Source organism: Anas acuta, chromosome Z, assembly GCF_963932015.1.
Source record: "Anas acuta chromosome Z, bAnaAcu1.1, whole genome shotgun sequence".
Classification (NCBI taxonomy): domain Eukaryota; kingdom Metazoa; phylum Chordata; class Aves; order Anseriformes; family Anatidae; genus Anas; species Anas acuta.
The window spans coordinates 26,018,184-26,043,362 of NC_089017.1; the positions used below are offsets into that span (position 1 = coordinate 26,018,184).

Here is a 25,179-nt window from a genome sequence, read left to right on the forward strand (position 1 = left end):
TACATTGTTGGGGAAACTCGAAAGTAAAATAAGTTTGGCATTAGAATAATTTGTGTTTCACTTCCTGTGCACAATTTGCTTTCTGCAGAGTGATGTGAAACCATGCAATAAACCTGCAGTCTGTGTGGTTGATGTAGCAGGTTCCAGTTTATGTCAGCTTTGATGGGTGCACTTAAAACATTTTGATAACATGACATTCCCCAATGTCCAAATACAGCTGAAGCAGAGTGCACCAGCTGTTACTTTGACTGGTGATCAAGAATCTTCCAGATAAAGGCAATCTCATGTAAATCTGCCATGAAAATGAAAATCCTCTCATGTGAATCTATATTTTTCCAATTACACTGTTATATACAGGAAAGGTAGAAACACAAACCTGAACACATACATGAATATATGAAGTTCTGAAACTGTAAAGCAGCATCTTCATCAGGATGGGCTCATATTTTTCTATTTTAATTGTTCTGCCAGCAGAATCATTTAGAATTTTAAGAACAGACAGACTTTTGGAAGCCTAGTGTATTGGTAGAAAGTCTGCTGATATGTGAGGGAAAATGAAGTATTTTCTCTCACCTTCCCACAAATTGCTGTACCTTCCCTTGACTCCTTGGTTGCATAATGTCTATGTGGGCAGATGTTCCCAGAATTCCCCTCTCTGCATGGCACCTCTTTACAACCCCAGCAGGCAGCCAGATTTTGCAGTGCAACCCAAACATCGAGACTTAAACTGCAAGCAATCTGTTACACTCTAGCTAAGGAAATAAAAGTTCTGCAACTGTCAAGGAGAGATGTATTAGTTTGGCCATGCCTAAAATGCTTTGGGAGGTTTTCTGAAAATAAACATGCCAATCTTGCTCTGAGCCTTGTTGTTTCGGGAAATTTGAAAATGTATGACTTTTGTTTCCAAATTTAATGCAGCCAACAGGTAGAAACAATTCAAAAGGACTATTATTTTTTCCTAAGGGGCTAGGGAGTTCATTAGAAATAATTGCACATATACTCTGCTGGAGTTAACAAATGCTCAGCAAGCTATTATAGTGTATAACAGCAGCCTACAGTAACTTAGGGGTGCTGAACAGCCCTGAGATCAAACAGCTTGGTTGATCTTGAATTTAGAAATTTCTCCTTTTTTTTTTTTTTTTTCTCTCTAAGACATTCATAGAAAAAATACCATATATACTGAACTGTTCGGCTCTGCATACATTTCTTATGTTGCTAGATGAGCCAAAACAAGGCACCAGTCTGAATCAGCCTGCTCTTCACTTCCCTCTGAACAATATATCTCCTTCCTTTCTGGCAAGAGGACAAAAACTGCATTTTAGACTCGTAATCTATCTTGCCATCAGTAAGAAGAATGAGAGCATGTTAGACCGCCGTTTTGATCTCAGGCTTGTTTTGAATCTCTGATGTAGTTCACTTCTGTATCCCTGACAAAGGTCTATAACTAAGGACAGTATGAGTAAAAGGTTACAACAGTACAACTACTGAGTACACTGACACGTGCAAGATATCAGCTGTTTCTGTAACTGGAAAGCAAAGAAAGACTGTGCTCCCCCTCAGTACTTCACAATCCTGTCCATGGCTGGTAGGTGTTCTTTGCCCACCAATCCATGACAAATAAATATACTGATTGAAAGCTTCAGGCAATCCTGACCAGTGGAAGATGCAATAGTATTTAGGGACTAAAACTTAGTCCCTCAGCATAATGCAAATATTCTATTTTAGCAAACTTAGTGCTGCTGGTTCCAATCTCCATCCCCTGGTCCCCTGTGTAGTTGTGTGCTCCTCCCCTCCCAGTATCCCATAGCAGGCTTTTAATTTATGGCACCTGGATTTTTTTCTTTTCCCTTTGTTTCTTAGCATGTTCTGTATGTGAAATTATACATCTCAACACAGTGACAACCATTTATCTCAGACTTTTTTTTTTCTTTTTTTTTCTTTTTTCCTTCCCCTTCTCCTTTCCCCCTCCCTTTCTTTTCCCTATTGCTTGATTTGCTTGATCAAATATGAGGACGTTGTTTTTGCTTGCTTCTCTGCTTTCAATGCCAGGTTTCTCTCATCAGTGATTAGATTCTCATTCTCTTTCTTTAAGAGAACACTTACAGAAAGGTACTCTGATTGTCTTTCTCATGCCTATGTCTGTTTCCAGTGATTTATGATTTTACAAGATCTTAGGAAAATGAAATCCTAGGAAAATGAGATCCTAGGAAAATGAATACAGGAAAATGAAATCACAGTAAATCACAAATGAATTCTTTTCCTCTAACCACTTACATCCTTATTCTGCAGGAAAACCTCCCTTTCTCTAAAGAGAAAGTCTATTATTCTGGTGAATCACTATGTTAGTCCTCTGTTAAGTGCAAAAGGACAAAAGCTGTTCAGGAAAATGTTTCCTCAGAAATTCACACACTGAATTAAAAACCAAAAACCAAAAACCAAAAAACATTTATTTTATTATTATTATTATTTTTAATTTACTCTCACTTGCTTTTCCTGTCTTTTGAGGAAATTAGCATTTCTTTTTATCAGGAAAGGCTTCTCACTGTTTTACAGTTGATGCTTGCAGCAACAGCACACTTCCTAGCATAGTTCCTGGCATTCCCACTCAGTAAAAGGAAAATTAGAAACAAAGTATCTCTTGTGCTTTGTCAAGAAAGAAGTCTTCCCTGTTTTTTTAATTACAGTTTTTACAGTAATTTTATAATTAAGTCAGTAATAGGGGCAAATATTTTCTCAAGTACACTCTCTTTCTAGAGACACACCTATCTATTTCAAAATCTGTTAGGTGTTTTTTAATATCACTGAAATTTCTTTGGATGTGTGACCCTTTGAACTCATTTCTTTAGTGAATAGAATTGCATTCTATGGCACTCTGTGTAGTAATTTTGCCTTGGAAACTGAATTATAGCTTGATTGGTGATCCCATCCTTAATTTGCAGTTTTCATTAGGTAGGCAGTCCTATTTAGTAAGAAAAGCTTTGAGGAGAATTGTGGAAGCAAGACAAATACAATGCTCCCTATATTGTAATCATTGTGTTGTTCCCTGCTGAATGGCTACAAAGGTTATCATGCCCAGACCAAATGAACTGGAGAAATAACTGGAAACTTCCAATAAACTGGAGAAATTCTAGGGTGTTCTATCTCCAGCCCTTGTGGTTACTTTGAATTCCTCATGGAGTGTCACCGAAACCATGCCTTTTGCATGACGACTAGGCACTCCAGATAGCAACTGAAATAGAAAACCAGCCTTTAAAAAAAGAGAAAAAGAAATATCCAACTCAGGTTACATCTTCACAGTTGTGAAGTCTGAGCTCATTCTCATTTGTAGGCATGTTCAACAATATTCTTCTGGAAAATATGGGCTTGCAAGCTGGTTTGTCACATCAAGGTTGTGGTGTTTCGTGAGTTTGTGCCAACATGTAATTGGACATTGCCAGTAGCACTTAGAGTTTACTTGGTGCAGATGATGCTCTAAATACTCTTGTAATCTGAAATCTGACTTGTCTCAAAGGACTTTCTAAGTTTTGTTTTGTTTTGTTTTTTTTTTTTTTTTTTGACAGCTGGTGAGGTTAGCTTGACCTGCTGAATTTTTTATCTCTAAAATGTGCCCAAACGATTAGCAACAGTTGTAGACTGGTATTATACTTACAACATCACAGGACATGCATGTCTCTGTATGTAACTTTGAATGTGGCTGGTCAGAATGCATAGTCAGGTATCAAGTCTTGAACTACCAGGTCTCAGAAATACATGCCAAAGAAGTATTCATATTCTTTTCTGTACATCCAGTGCTGCATTGGTTATATTCTTCTCTAACACAACCTTCTTGAAAACATTCAACTCTGCAAGAAATGAATTCTGGTTCCAGCTATAACTGCAGCTCCCATTACAGGCCAAAGTAGGACCAATGGGATGTATTTGATTTAGACCCTATGACATTAGAAGTGAACACTGATGAGTTCATTACTACATTTTCTTTTGTTACAGACCTGGTCTGAACCATTTCATTGTGTTAGCACATACTTTATAACATTGGTTGTAAAGTATGAAGTCCTATGAAGTCCTGCACTTCACCACAACTTACACCAAAGATAAGAATGAATGTAATTTAAAACTTAAGCAGTAGATAATTAAATATGACTTATCTAATTATGTTTGGATAGAGATCTTTTGTGACAGAATGGAGAAGTGCATGTCAGGTGAGAGAAAGAGCAGTAAGCCCTAAAGAACCTGAGACTCCACAAACAGCATTAGAATGAACAGTGTGCCTGGTGTTCTGTGTGATGGCTGGCAGGATGCTTCAAAGCTGTGGTTGAAGTAACCATCTCCAGTTTTCTGGTTATTTTCTGTATAGATGGAGATGGGGTGTTGTACTCTTTGAAGATAACTGATTGCTGTTCAGTGACAAGACTCATTCATCATTTCCACTTTCCACTGCAAGCTGCTCATGGAATCCCACATTGACCAGCTATACAGGTCAGAAGGGTTAGCATTATTAATCATCTCACATTGAAAGCTCACTATATTGTGTATTGTCCACAAGCAAGAGAGACAGACTTGATTGTTAATCTAGTCTTTCAGTCTAGGACTCAAATCATGCACTATGTTTTCATGCAGGTGTAGAATCTGTGCAGTTGTTTGCTGTGCAGCAAAAGAGATTTATTTTCACATGCTCCACACTTGTACTAGTGTTTTTCACAACTTATCCAGTACAAAGGAGACTTCTTGTTTGTTTGTTTGTTTTTCCATTGGGTCATTCTAGCCTTTATTTCACAGTGAATGTAAAAGGTCTTACAACTAGTTTACTATCTTATTTCATTGCCCTTTGCATTGTTAGAAGTTTAGTCTCTAAAGAGTTTCAACTGAAGGCATGTTTAGGAATATCCTATGCCCTATCACATTTATTTTGCAGAGTGGTAGAATACCTATTTTGGATGAAAAATGTCAAGAGGAGGTAATTAAGCTCTACAGCTTGATATTTGCAGCACTCCTTTGGGATGTAACAGATGCCTGCATTTCTCAGTTTGGGAGGCTCTGTCGCAGGCTTCCCACAACCTGAGTTCAGAGGAATTGTGTAATGTGTATTCTTTCAGTGGTGTTTTTAACAGGAATGGCTGTATTCACTAAAGGGGTAGTGCTGAATGTTTAGTGCACTGATGTATCCCAAAGTGTGCCTACCCATTAGATACAAAACAACATGGATTTGAGAGATGCCAAGAAAGCAAGTTTTCTTCTGACATTTCATTAAGTTGTTTTCCTGACCTTGTTTGGAAGCTGCTTGTGAGTTAGAGAAACAGAAACTAAGACAGGAAGAAAGGGAAACATATCACACTTTTTAGCAGTCAAAGAAGATTTTGCTTTATGCCTTGAATAATAGTCTGGCATGGTTTTTATTGAAATTATAACATCTCTTCCACTGCAACTATTACTGGAATGATCCCTGAGTTAGGTGTATTTTAATTCTCTCTTCCTCTAAAGCACCTCTAGTTGTATAAATTGTTACTTTTATTCCATATGAAAATGTGGTATATTCTCCATCTTTTATCAGTATAGGGCAATGCTTCTGGTCTGGTGTAATGCTTTAAATTACAAGATCTATTTTGCATTGATTGGCCAGTAAATAAACCTAGACAAAAGCCATCTATACTAGAGCTGGACAATTCAGGATCATTAATCAAAGTGTGTTTTTGTTACTGTTTTACTGCCTAACCCTACTATTAACTTGTCACAGTTGGGTTGCTTTTATGTTTTCACACACTGTGTGATGGATTAAACTAGTTAGCTGGCTAGATAGATTATATGCATTAACACTTAACAGCTTTGCTCAAACACTGGGCAAAGTAAAAGGCTTGCCTTTTTATAAAGCTTCCAAGAATCTGATTTGCTGTTTTTTAGTCTGTGTTGATTCTTTTCTCTGTAGCCACAGCTACATAATGGAAATAAAACTACTTTTGAACTGAAATCTCTGATTGTATTTTCTGGGAGATTCTTACTAAAGTTTAATGGGCAGTATCGTTCAGCTTCCACTCTTTTCCACAATGTTAAGTCTTATTTTTAACAAAACTAATTAGAAATTCCAGAAGCAGTTTAATTCAATTTAGGGGGCAGCTTGCTGCTTTTTATTCTTTTTAGGATGTTGGCAGCCTTTTCACTATTCAGGTGGTTAATGATACTACCTTTGTTTTCACTGTTTAATTGACCATGATCCTGCAGATCCATTGATATAGGAGCTTTTTTAGTGAATTCATGAGTTTTAAAATTTATGCTTCTAGGAGCTTTATAGATCAAAACAATAGAAGATCCTACCTAGTAACTAGTCACATGAGCACCTACACCTATCCCTATTCTACCCCAGCGATATTACCTTTCATTTACATATTTGTTTTGCACTGATGTTTATGTACTGATGTTTTCTCTCTTTGGCAGCATTTCCTGCATTTTGGTTTGTCTCCATGGTTTCAAGCCTGACATCTGAGAGCCTTTTTCAGAGCTGCCCTCATGCTCCCTGTCTTTTCAGGAAAACTGGGATGTTAGGGGCTTTCCCTCCAGACCTTGTGGTGTCTAATACAGAAACTGCAAGCATCCCCTCGGATAACATTGATTATGTGAATGAGTTAAGGTTTATTGATAATAAATTTTACATAAGTTAAGCTTCAATACTGGTGGTAGCAAGTATTTGCCATGCTGTATATGCAGCACATCTGGAATTACAATACTTCCCTTGGTTTAGGATTTATCAACATAACCTACTTTGTTTACATTTAGAAGCTAGTCCAAAAAGGCAGATAGCCAGACCTGCTGAGCAGAACCAGCAAAACGTTAAACCAAACACCTAAGTATATTTTTCCCCTGAATGATGAAAAGACAATACTTACAGAAGTGACCATGCAGTATGGCATGCCACAGAGGTTAGCTCTGCATAGTTATTTCTGAGGGATGACACTAGCACAACTGACTGGTTTTCTTGTAATCTGTACACTTTTAAGACAGCTCCATCTGCACTATCATTACAGGCAGCTTCACTAGGCTGTTACACAGCTGCATCTCAGCAACTGGCCACTTGTGTGACTGGCCCTGGAGCTCCCAGTACTGTCTTTCTGAGCTTTCCAGCTGGTGATCTTAGGGGCTCTTGATGTGTCTCTGAAAGGTCATTGTTACAGACAATGTTATTCTCATGCTACTGGGAGTTTACTTGACACAATCAGGATGTATTATGGATATACTCATTTATACAGGCATACATATATTTTTTTAACTTGATGTTGAAAGTAATCCAGTCACAACTGTGTTGGTAAAATGAGCTAGAGCTTTGTCCTTCCAGGTTGTATCAGCATATGCACTTTCTGAACTGGATTTTTTATTTTAATTGAGGATAAGCAGGTCTAAGTACTCTTTGAGCAATTGTGAAATGAGTTCTCAGTGTAAACCCAGACTGAATATGGCTTATTTCATATTTGTGTTCAAAGAGGGTCAAGAGGAGTTCCTGGATCAGTGTTAGTACTTGAAGACTGTGTGTGAACAGAAGATCATACTTCAGGTAGGGTGAATGACAACAGGTGATTGAAATAAACGGGGTAAATAGAACACTGTAATGAAACACACATGGATAAAGTAAAAAACATCTGTTAAAGCAGGCTCTTGTTTAATTGTGGTGGAAGACATTACAAATATAATGGAAGTGGTGGGTTTTAAAGATGGAAATATATAGTAATGTTTCCTGTGTGGAGAAAGCAAAATAATTATGAGGAGGCACTGGAAAATCTGACAGATAGTTTGTCAGTTTGATGACATTCTGAAATCAGGAACTGAAGCCAATAGTTTCTGTATCTTAAAAACCAAGTAGGGTAAGGACAGCTAATGGTATGTGAAGTCAAGATTTGCTAACAGATGCTAAAAAAAAAAAAAAAAAGATGATAGTGGGCATGTGCAAAGTTACAATGATGCATGAAAAAGATGTTTAACTTTCTATGAGAGTACCAATACAGCATTTTTCAAGATGATTCACAAAAGCAGTGTGAAATACAGAGGACATACAGGAGAGATTTGGCTGTGATGAAAAAGTAGTGTCTTGAGTGTCCTGTATCATAAAACATGGTATGGTACAACACAGATGTGTATACCAGGAAGAAACTGTCAGATCTAAAGTGAGGCAGAAGCTGCAGGACAAGTGATGTGATGATGGGCCTGTCCAGGTTGATTATGCATTAACATAACTGTTATCTCAGTGTTCCTTTTATGCTTCCTGTAGTTTTTCTGGTAGGCATTACCAAGGGTCACAGCCATCAGAATTATACTGTAGCATGATATAGAAATACAAGGATATGATACAGAATTTTGATTCTTGGTGCTAAAACTTGCACAACTACTAAATATATTTAAAAAAGACTATGCAAAATGGGGATTTAGACCCTGGAGAAGTTGCGTTCTTCGTTTTATATATAACTGTTTCCAAGTACACACATTCTTCTGGTTAAATGCCTTACTAAAGCAAAATATATGGTACAATAAGAGATTACAAACTAGTAGATGAATAGAATTCCCATCTGAAATTGGATTATACAGGTATTCTCTGGATTAGAGGACCATGACTAGGGGAGCAGTGACTTTCCATTTGTGGCCACCTGAAGTTCTAAGGGAATTCTAAGGTGAATGTTCATAAATCCATGGCATCTGATGGGATTCACCCCGGAGTGCTGAAGAAGTTATCAGATATTATAGCTGGACCCCTCTCAACAATTTACCAAAGGTCTTGGGAGTCTGGGGAGATCCCTGCTTACTGGAAGCTAGCTAGTGTTATACTCATTTACAAAAAAAAAGGTGTGAGAGAAGACCCCGAAGACTGCAGACATGTTAGTTTAACCTCTGTGCCTGTACAAGTTATGGAGAGGGTTGTCCTGGGGGATATTGAAAGGCCTACTAAGAAAACAGTATTATCAGGCATAGTTAACAAGGGTTTCTGAAGGGGAAGTCCTGCCTTAGTAGTTTGGTCTCTTCAATTAGGTCAAAAGGAAGGCAGTGGGTGTAACATTTCTGGATTTTAGTAAGGCCTTTGATACTATCCCTCACAATATCCTTCTGGACAAATCACCCAACTGTGAGATGAACGGGTTTATGTTACACTGGGTGATAAACTAGTGGAATGGTAGAATCCAAAATAGTTGTTGTGAATGGGGCTGCATCTTGCTGGTGACTTGTCACCAGCAGTCTCCCCAGGGCTCAGTTCCAAGGACAGTCCTGTTATCAATGATCTGGATGCAAGAGTTGAACACTTCCTTCGCAAGTTTGCTGGTAATCCTAAACTGTGAGCTGTTGTTGACTCTCCGCAGGGACAAGAGGCTTTGCAGAGGAATCTACTTATGGTACCTTGGAGAGCTGGACAATCCTCAATAGCATGAAGTTCAACAAAAGAAAATGCCAGGTTCAGCACCGGAATGGAGTTATGCCAGACACAGGTACAGACTGGGGGTGCTTGGTGCCAGCATTGATGTGGCTTCACCTTGAATATTGTATGCAGTTCTGGGCTCCACAGAAAAAGGATGTTAAGATACTTTCTGAAGAAAAAGAGGCTGAAAGGTGACCACATTGCTCTCTGCAACTTCCAGAGCAGGGGAAATGAGAGGAAGATGCTGGTCTCTTCTCTCTGATCACCAATGACATGATGTGTGGAAATGGCATGAAACTGTGCCAGGGGAGGCTCAGACTGGTATTAGGAAATATTTCTGTACTATGAAGGTGGTAAAACACTGGAACAGGTTTCCTAGAGTGGTGGTTGGTGCTCCATGCCTGGCAGTCACTGGCCTGTTCAAAAGTCATTTGGATAATGCCCTTTTTATTATGCTTTACCATTTTTACCATCTTATTATGCTCTGAAGAGGCCAGGCAGTTGGACTAGATGATCTTTGTATGTCCCTTCCAATTGAACTATTCTGTTCTGTTCTGTTCTGTTCTGTTCTGTTCTGTTCCATTCATTTCTGTTTTAGGGATTTCCCATGTTATTCCTGAGAGATAGAGGTAATTCTGATTCAGGCATGAGATTATAAAGTAATAATGCATAAAATACCCCAAACTTCTGTGTTCTTTATTTATTTTGCTTCATTTTCTAACACTAGGGATCTTAAAACTTAGGGATCTTAAAAGAGAATGAACAGAAAATGAATGATTTTTTTTTTTCCAGTTGTTTTCTTTTCTTAAGAATGAGAACTTCACAGAAGGAAAAGGTGAAATCCTGTAGTCTTGTTTGGGCTGTGTAGTCTTTCCAAGGACATGATGTGGTGTAACAGCCTCCTTTTCCTTTTTGAGGAATTATTTGGTCTTTTCACTTAGGAGGAAGCTGGAATCTTTTCTCGGTTATTCCCTTACCGGAAGGGGGGTGGGAGTTGGGAGGGTAGGCAATGTTCTCTATACCACTGCCTTTCTGTTGATCTTTGTAGTAGAACTACTGTTGGAAGTACAAGGAAGACATTTAACACTGTTAGGCTACCAGTAGTTTGTCATCCCCCGGGAGCAAGGAGGAGGCAGAGGAGAAATTTGTTTCCACCAGGACTCTCAGGTGCATAATGTCCCTGGGAGTCTGTAGCTCTTGTATTACCCTGCTACAGGCTGCATCTCTGCCTTTGTTACAAGCAGTTCTTTAAAATTTTCCCATCACTTCTACAGGTAGGTATGCAAATGAAAATGATTATCTAGTAAATGCCTGGAGCAAGTGGTATTGACATCAAATACAGTGAAAACCCTATGAGAAAAGAAACACTGATTCCTACCCGGCACCTCCCTCAGAACTCACTAGTCTCAGGTTCTGCTTTGAACTGAGTGTATAACTTCTCTGACAAATTGCCTGATGCTTTTGTGATGTGGATTAATGTCCACTAGAGGCTAGGGTGAAATCACTGAACTTGTGTTCTTTTGTTCTCTAAACCAAAAATTCTAGCTCACTGTGCCTGAAACAAAAGGTCTGGGTGACATAATGTTTTAACCCACTGCACTGCCAATATCCCAGATATTATTGCTTTCTCCTGAAGTCTGTAATACCGTCACAATGACTGCCACCTCCTTCGGCAATGCAGGGAGAATGAAAGCATAAAAGTAACAAAGCATTAAACAGTTGAGCAGCTATTCTGCGTAGGAAAAAGGCATCCTTTCTGAAATGGCCGGCCTCAAAAAGTACTAAAATTTCATCAAGTGAATCTCTTTTCAGGGATTATAAAGAGAACATGTCATAGTTCCTCCCAAGTGAATGACCTAGTTCCTGAGATCTTCACTGACTTCTGTGGTTTGTTAATGGGCTTATGAGCAAATGTTCTTTCTTAAGAGATCACATGACTGAGTCTATTCCTCTAACATATTATTCATTGCCTCTTAAGATTCCTCAGCAAAGCCAGTCATTTTCATCCCAGAAAATAACAAGCAGAACAGCACATCCAGTTATGTTACACTGACAGGATGTCAAGAAAATGAAAACAAATGGTTTGAGTGGTCCTTCAGGGGATAAAGAGTTCAGTTACTAAGCTACCCACCAGAAACAGTGTGATTTAGTCATCTGGGATGATTTTATTTCTTTCTCTTTTGTAGGTTTTAACACATAAATCTTTGTTTTATTGCTAGAGAGAGATATCAGTAAAATTTTGTAGTGCTTTTGACACGGTCAGAGTTTGTGGACTGCTATGCTTACAAATGATTGGGTAAAGAAAGAAGCAATAATATTAGTAGTGTCTTTATTTGCTGAGGTTTATGAGCATGTGTATTTTTAGACTGCCATGCAGAAAGGTGGATGACCTACTTGGTGATACTTGTGAATGTGCTACAGCATGTCTCTTAAATGCTACTTCGCTCTGTGAATTTGTGTTTGAATCCTTTACTTCAGAGCTCAAGTCACTTAAAATATTAATTAAAATAGACCGGATGAGTTATAAAGGATAGTAAGTGAAATTCCCTGCTGGAACAATAAAGAGCATGGGAAGTTGAGCTTATCTCCTCTTAAACAGCCTAAATGAATCAGATTCACTTTTACTACATGCATATAATTCACTTGGGTGAATTGCTAGTTGTGGTATGTTGCTTAGGGTATGTTGAAGCTTGTTGATGTTTGGCTTGGAAAAAAGACCAAAGTGGTTGTGTAGGTACTTTCTTATCTCCTTATAGAACTTTATACGAGTAAATGGTGAAAGACAGGGATTAATAACATTATAATTAATCATAACCAGTTCACTCTTGTGCAGTCTCAGTTTATGCAAAGAATAAGGATAATACTCAATTTTCAAAGTGGATGCAAAGGGCAGCTCTGTGACTTCACAATACAGGCTCTTCCATGTTATACTCCTGATCCAGATAGACCCAGGCACTCAGATTAATATTGCCATTACCAGTCATGGGAGTATGGGGCATCAGCAGTGCCAAGGAAATCAACACAAGCTATAGCTGTTTTCCTTCTTACTGCACTAGCCTACGTCTAACATAGGTAGGCTGGTGTCCAACACTGAATTAATAGATTTGAAGCTGCTAGCTGTAGCACTTGACTGCTGAATGGAAACTGTACTTCTTATCCAAGTGCCTTTCTAAAGATGTGAAGATAAAATTCTGCTTGTCCCAATGTCATACAGTCATTTCCTAAAACATGTAGGTTTTAAGACTGCTAGGGAGTCATGAAATTAAAGCCAGAGCTATGCAAAGTTTTCTTCACTTTCTTACAAAAGCTTTGCTTATGGTCACAGTTAGCAAGTAGTTTCAGGAAAACTCAGAAAGCATGTGACAACATGAATTTTCTTTGGTTTCAGAAACAAATATTCCTCTCCCATCTTCTCAGAAAGGAAGCTTGGCAGGATTATATCTTCTAAGTGGATGTAAGAAGGTAGATATTATTTTCACCTGTGAATAATCAAAATGATATTCCCATAATACAGCGTCTTAGTGTGTTTATAGCATTTTGGACAACATCTTAAACTATAAATTAATTTCTAATACATGATCTTGTACCAGAAAAATACAGAGGAATCTTAAAAGGTTATGTACGGACTGAAAAAGTATATGGAATCTTCAGCTGTATATTCTGCCTCCCTCTATGAAAATTACAAGTATTTGAAAGCAGGGTCATGAAATGGTAGCACCATTTCAGCTATATTGTGCTGTAACTCAAATGGCACTTCAGCAATAATATGGAATTTTACAAGGTAATTCTTCCTAAAACTTGTTTTATATTTTCTGTTTTCAATCAGCCTTATAGAAGTTTAACTATCATCTCCATGATTTTTCTTTCCACCAGCTCAGATCTAAAGCAGAGCAGAAAATTTCATACACAGTTTTTCATATTTTCATAGCAATGTGTAGATGACATGTGTAGGTCTATCAGGATTCTGACTTCTTGCAGGTACAAACCTGCAACTACATCATATTTTGAAGGAACTTTAGAAGTTAAAGGGAGGCATACTAGATGCAGATATTTTCTCTGCCTTAGTATAGTTGTTTTATTTTTTTATTTTTTATTTTATTTATTTTTTCAATGACCTTCAATGGAAAGTATCATTACATCTGTTTAAGATGTAGGGACTCTATATTAAACGTTTTGTGTTATTTTTGCCATTGTTAAGTATTAGCAAGGAGGATAGGTGAGCTATTTAAAACAATATGGAGGATATGGGGGAATGGGTCTTAATTTTTTAATAAATAGTTTAATAAAATCCAAGGTACAATGGAAGACCCAGACTTATTGTGTTTATTTTAAAAATAGGCAGAGATTCAAATCACTTCAATGCTCTTCATTCCCTGTCAAGAAGAAAGGGTTTCTATATTGGATTTCAAAGACTTTTTTTTAAAAAAAAAAAATTACAATAAGTTTTCCGGGGGGAAACTTAGTTACAAGAGATGAGGAAAAGGCGGAGGTGCTCAATGCCTTCTTTGCCTCAGTCTTTAGCAGTAATACCGGTTGTTCTCTGGATACCCAGTACCCTGAGCTGGTGGAAGGGGATGGGGAGCAGGATGTGGCCCTCGCTATCCACAAAGAACTGGTTGGTGACCTGCTACGGCACTTGGATGTGCACAAATCAATGGGGCCAGATGGGATCCACCCAAGGGTACTGAGAGAACTGGCAGAGGAGCTGGCCAAGCCCCTATCCATCATTTATCAGCAGTCCTGGCTATCGGGGGAGGTCCCAGCTGACTGGCGCCTAGAAAACATGACGCCCATCTACAAGAAGGGCCGGAGGGCAGACCCGGGGAACTACAGGCCTGTCAGTTTGACCTCAGTACCAGAGAAGCTCATGGAGCAGATCCTCTTGAGAGTCATCATGCGGCACTTGCAGGGCAAGCAGGTGATCAGGCCCAGTCAGCATGGGTTTATGGAAGGCAGATCCTGCTTGATGAACCTGATCTCCTTCTATGACAAAGTGACGCGCTGGGTGGACAAGGGAAAGGCTGTGGATGTGGTCTGTCTTGACTTCAGCAAGGCATTTGACATCGTCTCCCACAGCATTCTCCTCAAGAAACTGGCTGCTCTTGACTTGGACTGGCACACGCTTCGTTGGGTTAGAAACTGGCTGGATAGCCGGGCCCAAAGAGTTGTGGTAAATGGAGTCAAGTCCAGTTGGAGGCCAGTCACTAGTGGCGTCCCCCAGGGCTCGGTGCTGGGGCCGGTCCTCTTTAATATCTTCATCAATGATCTGGATGAGGGCATTGAGTGCACCCTCAGTAAATTTGCAGATGACACCAAGTTAGCCACGTGTGTCGATCTGCTCGAGGGTAGGAAGGCTCTGCAGGAGGATCTGGATAGGCTGCACTGATGGGCTGAGGTCAACTGCATGAAGTTCAACAAGGCCAAGTGCCGGGTCCTGCACCTGGGGTGCAATAACCCCAAGCAGAGCTACAGGCTGGGAGATGAGTGGTTGGAGAGCTGCCAGGCAGAGAAGGACCTGGGAGTGATGGTGGACAGTCGGCTGAATATGAGCCAGCAGTGTGCTGAGGTGGCCAAGAAGGCCAACGGCATCCTGGCTTGTATCAGAGACAGTGTGACCAGCAGGGCTAGGGAGGTGATCGTCCCCCTGTACTCTGCTCTGGTGAGGCCGCACCTTGCGTACTGTGTTCAGTTTTGGGCCCCTCGCTACAAGAAGGACATCGAGGTGCTTGAGCGGGTCCAGAGAAGGGCGACGAAGCTGGTGAGGGGCCTGGAGAACAAGTCCTACGAGGAGCGGCTGAGGGAGCTGGGGTTGTTTAGTCTGGAGAAGAGGAGGCTCAGGGGCGACCTTATTGCTCTCTACAGGTACCTTAAAGGAGGCTGTAGCGAGGTGGGGGTTGGTCTATTCTCCCACGTGACTGGTGACAGAACGAGGGGGAGTGGGCTTAAGTTGCACCAGGGGAGTTTTAGGTTAGATGTTAGGAAGAACTTCTTTACTGAAAGGGTTGTTAGACACTGGAACAGGCTGCCCAGGGAAGTGGTGGAGTCACCATCCCTGGAAGTCTTTGAAAGACGTTTAGATGTAGAGCTTAGGGATATGGTTTAGTGAGGACTGTTAGCGTTAGGTCAGAGGTTGGACTCAATGATCTTGAGGTCTCTTCCAACCTAGATGATTCTGTGATTCTGTGACTTTTCTGTCTCTACTATTCTTTGAAAGCAATTGGAGAATGGATGCCACTACTGGGCCACTCTCCTACTTTGATCATGGTGAGATGTATTGCTTGAAATCATAGAATTATACCATAGACTCATAGAAGGTCTTGGGTTCAAAGGGACAACAAAGATCAACTAGTTTCAACCCCCCTGCCATAAGCAGGGATGCCACCTGCTAGATCAGGGTGCTCAGGACCTCATCTAACCTGGTCTTGAACACCTTCAGCGATGGGGAATCCACAACCACTCTGGGCAAGTGGTTCTGGTGCCTCACCACCCTCTGAGTGAATAACTTCCTCCTAACTTCTACATCTCCTCTCTTTTAGTTTAAAACCATTCCCCCTTCTTGTTCTGTTGTTATCCAATTGAGCAAAGAGTCACTCTCCATCTGTTTTATAAGACCCCATCAAGTACTGAAAGGTTGCAATGAGGTCACCCCAGAGACTTCTCTTCTGTAGGCTGAACAGACCCAGCTCTCTCAGCCTGTCTTCACAGAAGAGGAGTTCCAGCATTCTGATCATCTTTGTGGCCCTCCTCTGAACCTGCTCTAACAGGTCCACATCATTCTTGTGCTGGGAGCTCCAGACCTGGATGTAGCACTCCAAGTGGGGCCTCACAAGGGCAGAGCAGAGGGGCACAATCCCCTCCCTCAACCTGCTGGCCACTGCTCTGTTGATGCAGCCCAGGGTGCAGCTGGCCTTCTGGGTTGCAAGTGCACGCTGCTGGCTCATGTTGAGCTTTTCATCCACCAGAACCCCCTAGTTCTTCTCTGCAGGGCTGTTCTCAGTGAGTTCTTCTCCCGGTTTGTACTCATGTCTGGGATTGCCCTGGTCCAGGAGCAGCACCTTGCACTTGGACTTGTTGAACCTTATGTGGTTCACGTGGGCATACTTCTCCATCCTGCCCAGGTCCCTTTGGATGGCATCCCTTCCTTCTACCATATCAATTGCACCACTCATCTTGTTGTCATCTGCAAATCTGCTGAGGATTCACTCGATCCCACTGTACACTGTTTTTGATAAAGATATTAAACAGCACCAGTCCCAGGACAGACCCCTGAGGTACACCACTCATTGCCTGTCTCCACTTGGACATAGAGCCCTTGACCACCACTCTCTGGGTACAACCTTCAAGCCAATTCCTTATCCACTGTATGGTCCACCCATCAAATCCCTATCTCTCCAATTTGGACACTTTGTCTCTTCCTGACCCAGTGGTGAGTGTTCACTCATTATTCAGTTCTGATTAAATCTCTATTATTAAGCATTCTGAACTTGCTCAAAAGATCTCTAAAACAAGACTTGGATGTCTTTATAAAACAAATGTTGCAACTGAAGCAGAAATTATGAGGTTGATGCAGAAATCGGTGGATGACATTTATGTTTGCTTCTACGTGGGAGGTCGGATGTTCATAATTCTTTGATGTCTGAATTTCTCTTTTCTTAGGGGACACAGTACTCCTCCCATGTGATTAAAGATTATACTCTAATTCTACTCAGCAATATTCGTTGGTATGCTTATATGAATAACTATGTCAGTTTAGCTTGTTTGCCACAGTATGTGCAGATGTGCTTTTGTGTGTATGAAGTCTCTTTTCAGAGGAAAACAAGAAGAACAATACTTAAAGGGAAGTAGAAAAGCTCAGCAAACTCCTTTCAGATTTTTATTTCAAAAGGAAACTGTTTTCACTTCTTTCTCAATACCCACCAGAGAACACCCTTATTTTGCCCCAGAGTGCTCTGCTGTTAAAGTACATGGGATAGCTGAAATGCATCCTGTGCTTGAGAAGCCCATTGGCAACCCAGAAAGTCCAGCCATGGTGGTCCAGGCTTCAAAATCACTGATACCTGAACTTGTTTTTTACACTGACATCAGCAGTAGCTTGTTGATGTTACTAGTGAAAGATGTTTTGTCTTTACCTTTTACTTAATGGAGCTGAAGTGGAATCTCACTTATTGGAGTCTATTAATGCTGATTAGACATGTAATCACTCATTTTTCTGCCTGCCTGTTGTATCTGTCAATATATACCTTTGTGCCACAGCAAAAAGCTATGACCTTGTTTGCTAGCAGCATAGCTGTTATTGCAAAGGACATTATGTTTATTGCATGTCTATTGCTTTTGCACATGTGATTGTGTTTTAGCGTTCCTAAGATCTTTTTCACATAGCTTTTAAATGACATTTTAATAGAGTAAAAAATGTGTAGCTAAGATTTCATATCTGCTTAGTCTCAGGCATGGTTAATATGACAGCTTAATGTTATGTTTTTATGCACTGTCTGCAGATTTTCTGCTCTCCTGTGGAATGTGATTCTGAGAATTCATGTATGATTTACTCAGTACAAATGATATAAATTTTATTATAATTAATTTTGGTTCCACATGCCACTTTTGTGTTCTAGTATTCCAAATTTTGTTAATGGAAAATAGCCATATGTCTCAAGAAATAAATGAAGCAATTACCAAAGAAAACTACATAGATACCTTGAAAGCTACTAGAACTAAACATTTTTTTTTTCTTTTCCTTTCTTGTAGAAAACAGATGTGGTAAAAAGAATCAGCTTAACATTTACCTTTTTGAGGCGGCACCAGGAATGGATTTAGCACATAATTGTTTTTTGCTTTATCTGTAATCTTTTCTTCTTTCAGCCCTTCTGGTTTTGCCTAGGCAAATCTTTTTCAAGTGTAAAATGCATCAATAATATGTGTTGTGATTAAAACCCAGATTTGAACAAAAATAAAAGTTTTTTTTTTCTTTTTTTTTTTCTTTTTTTTTTTTTTTTTTTCCAGTGATGTTGACTCCTTTTGGAGAACAGTATTCACTTGATTTTCGCAAAATCTAATAGAAGCCAAAAAAGTCCTGATTTTTTTTTGTTTATTGATTTATTGTGCTGTCTGTGCATGCATGTTGTTTGTTCAGCAGTTGTTTCACTACCTAGTGAAAATCACTTAGTGACTTCAGTGAATTACAATCTCCATGAAATGTCTCCTATATTCTGAAAATCCTTCCTCTGAAAAGTACAGTCGGCTTATGCGGAAGACAATTCTGTGTTCTAGTGTATTTGGTTCTAATCACACCATTTAATCACTGAGATTTATATTGTCTCCTAAACCCAAAACTAAGAAAAAAACAAAAAACAAAAACCAACAAAACATTGTTTCCTGCCTTGAAAAGACTGTGGAATTACAAAGATAGTATGAAATTGGCAACAGGCATTTGGATTCCTCACTCAGACTTCGTGTAATCCCTTTTTTCTTTTAAATTTCAGATTGCTGGAGAGTAGAGATTGGAATGCACTTTGTGATGTGATTTCTGCAAGTAACTATTGGAGAAGCAGCCCATCAGCTCATATCAGATGGCTTCGTGGATCATCATCAGACATGGTAAGTCTAAAGCAAAACTCAGAGATGACAGAATCTCATGAACATTCCATTCCATATTTTATTCCTGAGACCTGGAACCCACCATGAATCCTCCTTGCTACCTCTTCCAAAGCTTACAGAAAGACAGCCAAACAGTGATAGATTAGGAGAGTGATTAAGAGTCAGATCAAAACTTGCCTTTGCTCTAGTGCTAATTATGTCCCTAAGACACTGAAATGTAGGCAAGGTCTCTGCAAGTTATTCCATTAATAGTCTTATTCTGTAGTGCTGTAGAATCTTTTCTCTTAGAAATGAAGTGTAAAGTCAGCAATGAATATTTATTGGCTGGTTATTTGTTGAGTTAAATGTCTAGTGTCAACAGTCAGCATGTTATTGCCATGATGACTTTTTCAGAGGAGCACTGATGAGATCATCTTTTCCCTACACATTCTTATTGTTTCTCCCTTTGCAGTCATCTTGTTAAACAATGCAAATTATAACACTACTAGTGCAGTCCCCAGCCTAATTTGTTGCCATGTCTGAAATGTGTAATACCTTGAAGACCAGGAGAAAACATGTGTAATAAGTGTAAATAAGTGACAGTGTTCTCTTTGTTTCATGAGCAATTTCACAACACAACTGCTAGTTTAACCCCTTTGTAATTCCTAATAGAAAGATACAGTGCTTGGATTATTTAGTAAATTAAAACCATATCTCAGGTTGGTGTGATCCTGTTCTTGCAACTAACTCACTCTAAAATTCTCCCACGACAGCAGGATGTAGAATCACAGAATCATAGAATCATTAAGGTTGAAAAGCCCTCCAAGGTCATCTGGTCCAACCATCCCCCTACCACCAGTGTCACCCACTATACCATGTCCCTAAGTACCATGTCTAACCTTGCCTTAAACACCGCCAGGGATGGTGACTCCACATCTTGTTGTTAAGTAAAAATCAAATCTTTCAATTTGGTAAATTAGTTTCAAGAGATCTGATTTGTAGAGAAAATCTTGAAAATGCAATCTCGCTATAAACATCAGGGGTTAAGAGTTTCTAATTCTAGAACTCAAATGTCCCTAATTCTACAGAACAAGCAAATGGCCTGTAATTTATTTCTGCTTTCTTCCTTTCTAAAATTAATTTTGTATTTCTGAGAGACCAATGATGTGACGAGGTCTGTTTATTTATCAATTATATATTTTCTGGAGCATCTTGTTGTTTGTTCTGATGTTGGTCCTTTCCAGGGAAGCTCTTTATTAGTCAATAATTAACCTGATGCACAGGTATGATCACAAAGAACTGTACAACAGAATACTCCTGTCATCGCTAATCTAATCTAATACTCCTGTCATTGCTAATCTAATCTCCATCACTACTATAGTACAACTCATCACTTAATCCCTTGTATGAACCCATTCAGTATGACATTTTATTCAAAAGGGAGCAATGGTCTGGCTGGGACACAGGAAAGCATTGGATATCTGCTTCTGAAATTAAAATTTGCCTTTGTAGTATTCTAACCCCTCAAGTGGGCCCCAAGCTGGGGATTGTCAGAAAGCTTAATGCTTCTTGAAGTAAAATAAAAATATACTTTTTAATATGACATCTATTATCAAATTCCTCACTTTAGTGGCTGAAGAACTTCCAAAAAGTTGTTTAGAATGGAGAGCCTTATTTTATTGGGAGTTGCTCTGTGCTTAACATATGCATATGTTATTATTATGCATCTAGATTAAAGCCAGTGGTGAAGGTTAAAAGAGAACACTTCCTGCACTGGGAGAAATTTGTGGTAGTCCATACATTAATGAGGAGTTCTTCCAATAGTCTTGGTCTGGCTCTGGAAAAAGCTCTGCTTCCTACTCAGATGAGCTATGAGTTTGCCACTTGTTATCCACTGTCTTTATGCAAAAATCACTTTGAAAATAGGCCTGACAGGGAAAAAGCTTTCATGTTTTGCCAACACAGAAAGAGATGGTGCATATGTACAATGTTGTCTGCACCCCTATGAGAGTGCACAAAGAGACAACAGCAGGAAGGGGAAACCAAATCATACCCCACTGGAATATGCCTAGGCCCATCTTAGGGGGCCATTATTACGTTACTTTCCAACTATTTTCTGGCTATGGGACATGTGTCTGTGAAAGACAGGCTGTACTAGCACACGCAGAGGGCCTGTAGTCTTGTTTTTTTTTGTGTCCAGGCACCAGTAACTGGAGACACTGGGATCTGGGGTCAGCTGCTGGGCAGCCTGCCTGAACCCATGTGCTGGAGGGATCCATCTTGTACATAACCATTTATAATTCCCAGGAGAGGACCTCCCTCATGCCCAGCCAGAGAGGAGAGAGGAGAGCAGGAAGAGATTGTTGGTGCTGCGTAGATGCGAGTGCTCTCGGTGTCTATCATCTGTGTAGCCTATCATGTATCTGTGTATATATATTTATGTGCCATATATGGTTGTGCTGTGTGTGCATGTACTCCCTGGAAATGTATTTTCAGCATTGTTACAGGTTGGACCTGGGGTCATGAAGCTATAGAAACCTTGCCCGTCTTGGTCATTAAATATTTTAACAGTACACTGATAGAATGTTTGTAAAGTTACGCTCTTACAGCCAAATCAAAAAGAGGTAATCATGACTCAGATTGCGAACGTCCCATTTCCTAGTACCAGTGTTCCAGTTTCCTGGATTATTACCTGCTTAAAGAAGGATGTGAAAGTTCCTTTTCTGATGGATATTTTGACCTTTTCAAAAAAGAGGAGCACCAATTGTTTACTGAGCTTTGTTAATCAGAAAGGGCATAGTTTCAATCCAAGTCCTGGATCAACATTGCTATAGGTTTTCTAGGAAGTTGTTAAAGGATGAATGTACTGTACAGTGGGAATGTAAGTTGTTATTGTCTGCTGAAACAGACAGGGGATGTGTTCTTAAAAAGGCTTTCCAGATATGTGGTATATTCAGAGATGTTTTGGTGCTTTGTTCTTTTGCAAATTATGAGCACTCAGGGTTGGGAAAATAATGTACTGCAATGGATAGTTCCTTGGGGCAGGATTTGGCAGCTTAAGTGGAGGCTGATAGGCAGAATCTCTTAGTTTGTAAAACAACCTCAGCATAAGCTTGGAACAATTTTTTATGTATCATCCTGTCAGTAAAGCCTTTGTTTTTTTGCCATCAACACCCTTGTCTCAACTAGCCTTTGTTACCTGCCATCTGTTTGGATCCAGAGTCCTGGCTTAGACTCATCGTTACTTTGAATATGCAGATGCTGCCTGTTTAACAAAGATGCTGCTCAGTAATATAAAATATATATACTACTCTTGTCACATAAAATATTGGCTCAGGAATGTATAGCACAGCAAAATATTCACCAAGGTTCTCCCCTTTTTCAGTCATGTGTGGGTCTTTAGATAATCTCACCTTCTCTGAGAAGACAGTATTGGTTGATAGGTGGCTGAATATGAGCCAGCAGTGTGCTCAGGTGGCCAAGAAGGCCAACGGCATCCTGGCTTGTGTAAGAAGCAGTGTGGCCAGCAGGTCCATGGAAGTGATTGTCCCCCTGTACTCGGCTCTGGTGAGGCCGCACCTCAAGTACTGTGTTCAGTTTTGGGCTCTTCACTACAAGAAGGACATAGAGGTGCTTGAGCGAGTCCAGAGAAGGGCAACAAAGCTGGTGAGGGGCCTGGAGAACAAGTCTTATGAGGAGTGGCTGAGGGAGCTGAGGTTGTTCAGCCTGGAGAAAAGGAGGCTCAGGGGTGACCTTATCACTCTCTATAAGCACATTAAAGGAGGCTGTAGTGAGGTGGGAGTTGGTCTATTCTCCCATCTGCCTGGTTACAGGATGAGGGGGAATGGGCTAAAGTTGCACCAGGTGTGTTTTAGGTTGGATATTAGGAAGAACTTCTTTACCGAGAGGGTTGTGAGGCATTGGAATGGGCTGCCCAGGGAAGTGGTGGAGTCACCATTCCTGGAGGTCTTTAAAAGACATTTAGATGTTGAACTTAGTGATGTGGTTTAGTGGAGGACTCTTAGTGTTAGGTCAGAGGTTGGACTCGATGACCTTGAGGTCTCTTCCAACCTAGACAATTCTGTGATTCTGTGCTAGTCCAGTTATATTTTCGGGGGATTAGAACGAAATTGTTTGTCAGTCTCCAGAGTTCACAGCTATGTGCAGTGCTCAACACTGACAATGTCATACTCTAGTCAATTTGAGAACGATGGAGGATTAGAAGGAGTTTCTGCCACTCTAATAATACAATATTATGTATTCTGAGACAGTTCATTGGAACTAAAATCAAAGAAAAGGGTGAAAAGTGCTCAGTTTTGGTAAGTGTCAGCTGATGTTTCTAAAGCTTTTTTGTATATCAGGTCATGCCGTTACCCTTGAGAGGCCTTTCTACTTCACCATCCTGGATTTACAGGAAAAAATTGCCATCAGTTTTGGAATAAATCAACCAAAATTAAAGAGCTAAGTTAACCTGTTTTCCAACTTTTTTTTTTTCTTTTTTCTTTTTTTTTTTTTTTAGTTGTTTTTTTTTTTTTTTTTTTTTTTTTTTTCCTTTTTTCTTATAAGTCTCTTATTGCACACAGGACTTTTAGGCTAACACATATGTTGCATGACTTTCGTATTTTCAGGAAGAGAGGTGATAGGATCAATAAAGTGGAGACATTCTTGCAACTGTTTTAGAAACAAAAAATAAATGCCTGTGCATGAACCCACCCTTTACTATAAGCAGAGGTCAATAAAGCATTTTCCTTTTTTCACTAGGAAAGCTAGAAATACTTACCTTTTTAAGGAGCACGGGATATTTTCTCCTCCGGCTGTTTGAGACAGGAGGGTTGTTTTCCCATAACTTCCCTAGGATTTGCCTTAAGGCAAATAATGATTACTCATTGCAAAAAGTCTTAAATAAAGCCTGACAACATGTCTTCAGAAGTCAGTACTTAATAGTGAAGCTGGAGGCCCTGTGTGAAAAACAGAAGTACTAGAATTAAAAGCATCTAACAACAAACACTGCTATTTTAAAAATAAAATAATAATTAAAAAAAAATCCACTGTCTTTTCTTATCTACTTAAAAATATTTTCTATTTTCAGCGCAATTTCAGGTGGATGCATGAGGCTGTGTTAGACTTGAGAATCAAAGATAATGATATGTATTGAAAAATCAACCTATTTTTAAACTTACAGCTGTGGTCCATGTGCTTTCATAGAATCATTCAGGATGGAAAAGATCTCTAAGATTATCTTCAGCAACCTTTAACATAGTACTAATGTCCACCATGAAACTGTGCTACTAAGTTCTATTTCTACATGTTTCTTGAAGACCTCCAGGGGTGGTGACTCAACCACTTCCCCGGGCAGCTTATTCCAATGACACACAACACTTTCAATAAAGAAATTTCTCCTAATGTCCACCCTAAACCTTCCATGGAGCAACTTGAGGCCATTCTTGGATGTCTTGAATAATTCCACAGACCCATGGAACTCTGGAAAACAATGGACTTATGCAAGGTGGTTCAGAGTTTAGAGAACCATTTTTTACTTTTCCTGTGTGAGGAAACAAGGGAATTATATGGTGCTTCTACAGGACTTTGAAGTTCAAATCTCGGTTTTCAGCAAATGTGTGAAAGGAAAGTGAGTATTCATCAGTAGGTATGTACATGTATATCACTGCTAACTCCAGGTTCTTTCTCTATGATTTGCATATCATCATAGTAACAGTACAGCTCTTGTTTGTCTTGTGGTAATGTTTTATTTTCTTGTAACAAGTCTGAAATTTTGGGTTATCACGAATTAATGAATGGGCCACTGGTGCATGCCAGCACTTGAAGCAAAAAAATGTGTTTCAGCAGTATTTTCTGTTATCCTAATTTTACTGGCTTTTATAACCAGACAGTACTTTTGTTATGTCTGTCATTCCAGGAAAATTCAATTGACTAGGAGAGGGTGCATGAAAGAAGAATTTTGCAAATGAAAATTTTCAGATACAATCCATTAAGATACAATCCATTAAGAAACAGAAGGCTTAAACTAATAACTCAATTAGCTGAGGTGCTGAACTCTCATATAACATTTTCCTTCTGCAAGAAAAAAATGTCTGGTCAAACTGTAATTACATATGAAAGGCCACTCAGAAAATGAATATATATGAGCATAAATAAATGATCCAGCTAAAGCAATGTGTAGCACTTACTATTAAATAAAGGGAGAAGAAGAGGTGCTCATACAC

General features: G+C 39.5%; 1 long non-coding RNA gene across 3 annotated transcripts in view; it reads left to right on the top strand.

The window, feature by feature from the left end:
- Positions 1–22,126, top strand: part of LOC137848241 (uncharacterized) — a 33,393-nt gene extending 11,267 nt beyond the window's left edge. Inside the window, exons 2-6 of one of the 3 annotated variants that reach the window (XR_011091232.1) lie at positions 4,355–4,476; positions 7,467–7,537; positions 9,327–9,452; positions 18,862–18,976; positions 21,134–22,126. This is a non-coding gene — a long non-coding RNA (uncharacterized lncRNA). The remainder of the gene's footprint in view (positions 1–4,354; positions 4,477–7,466; positions 7,538–9,326; positions 9,453–18,861; positions 18,977–21,133) is intronic. The other 2 variants (XR_011091233.1, XR_011091234.1) reach the window with 2 other exon arrangements.
- Positions 22,127–25,179: the final 3,053 nt, after the last annotated feature.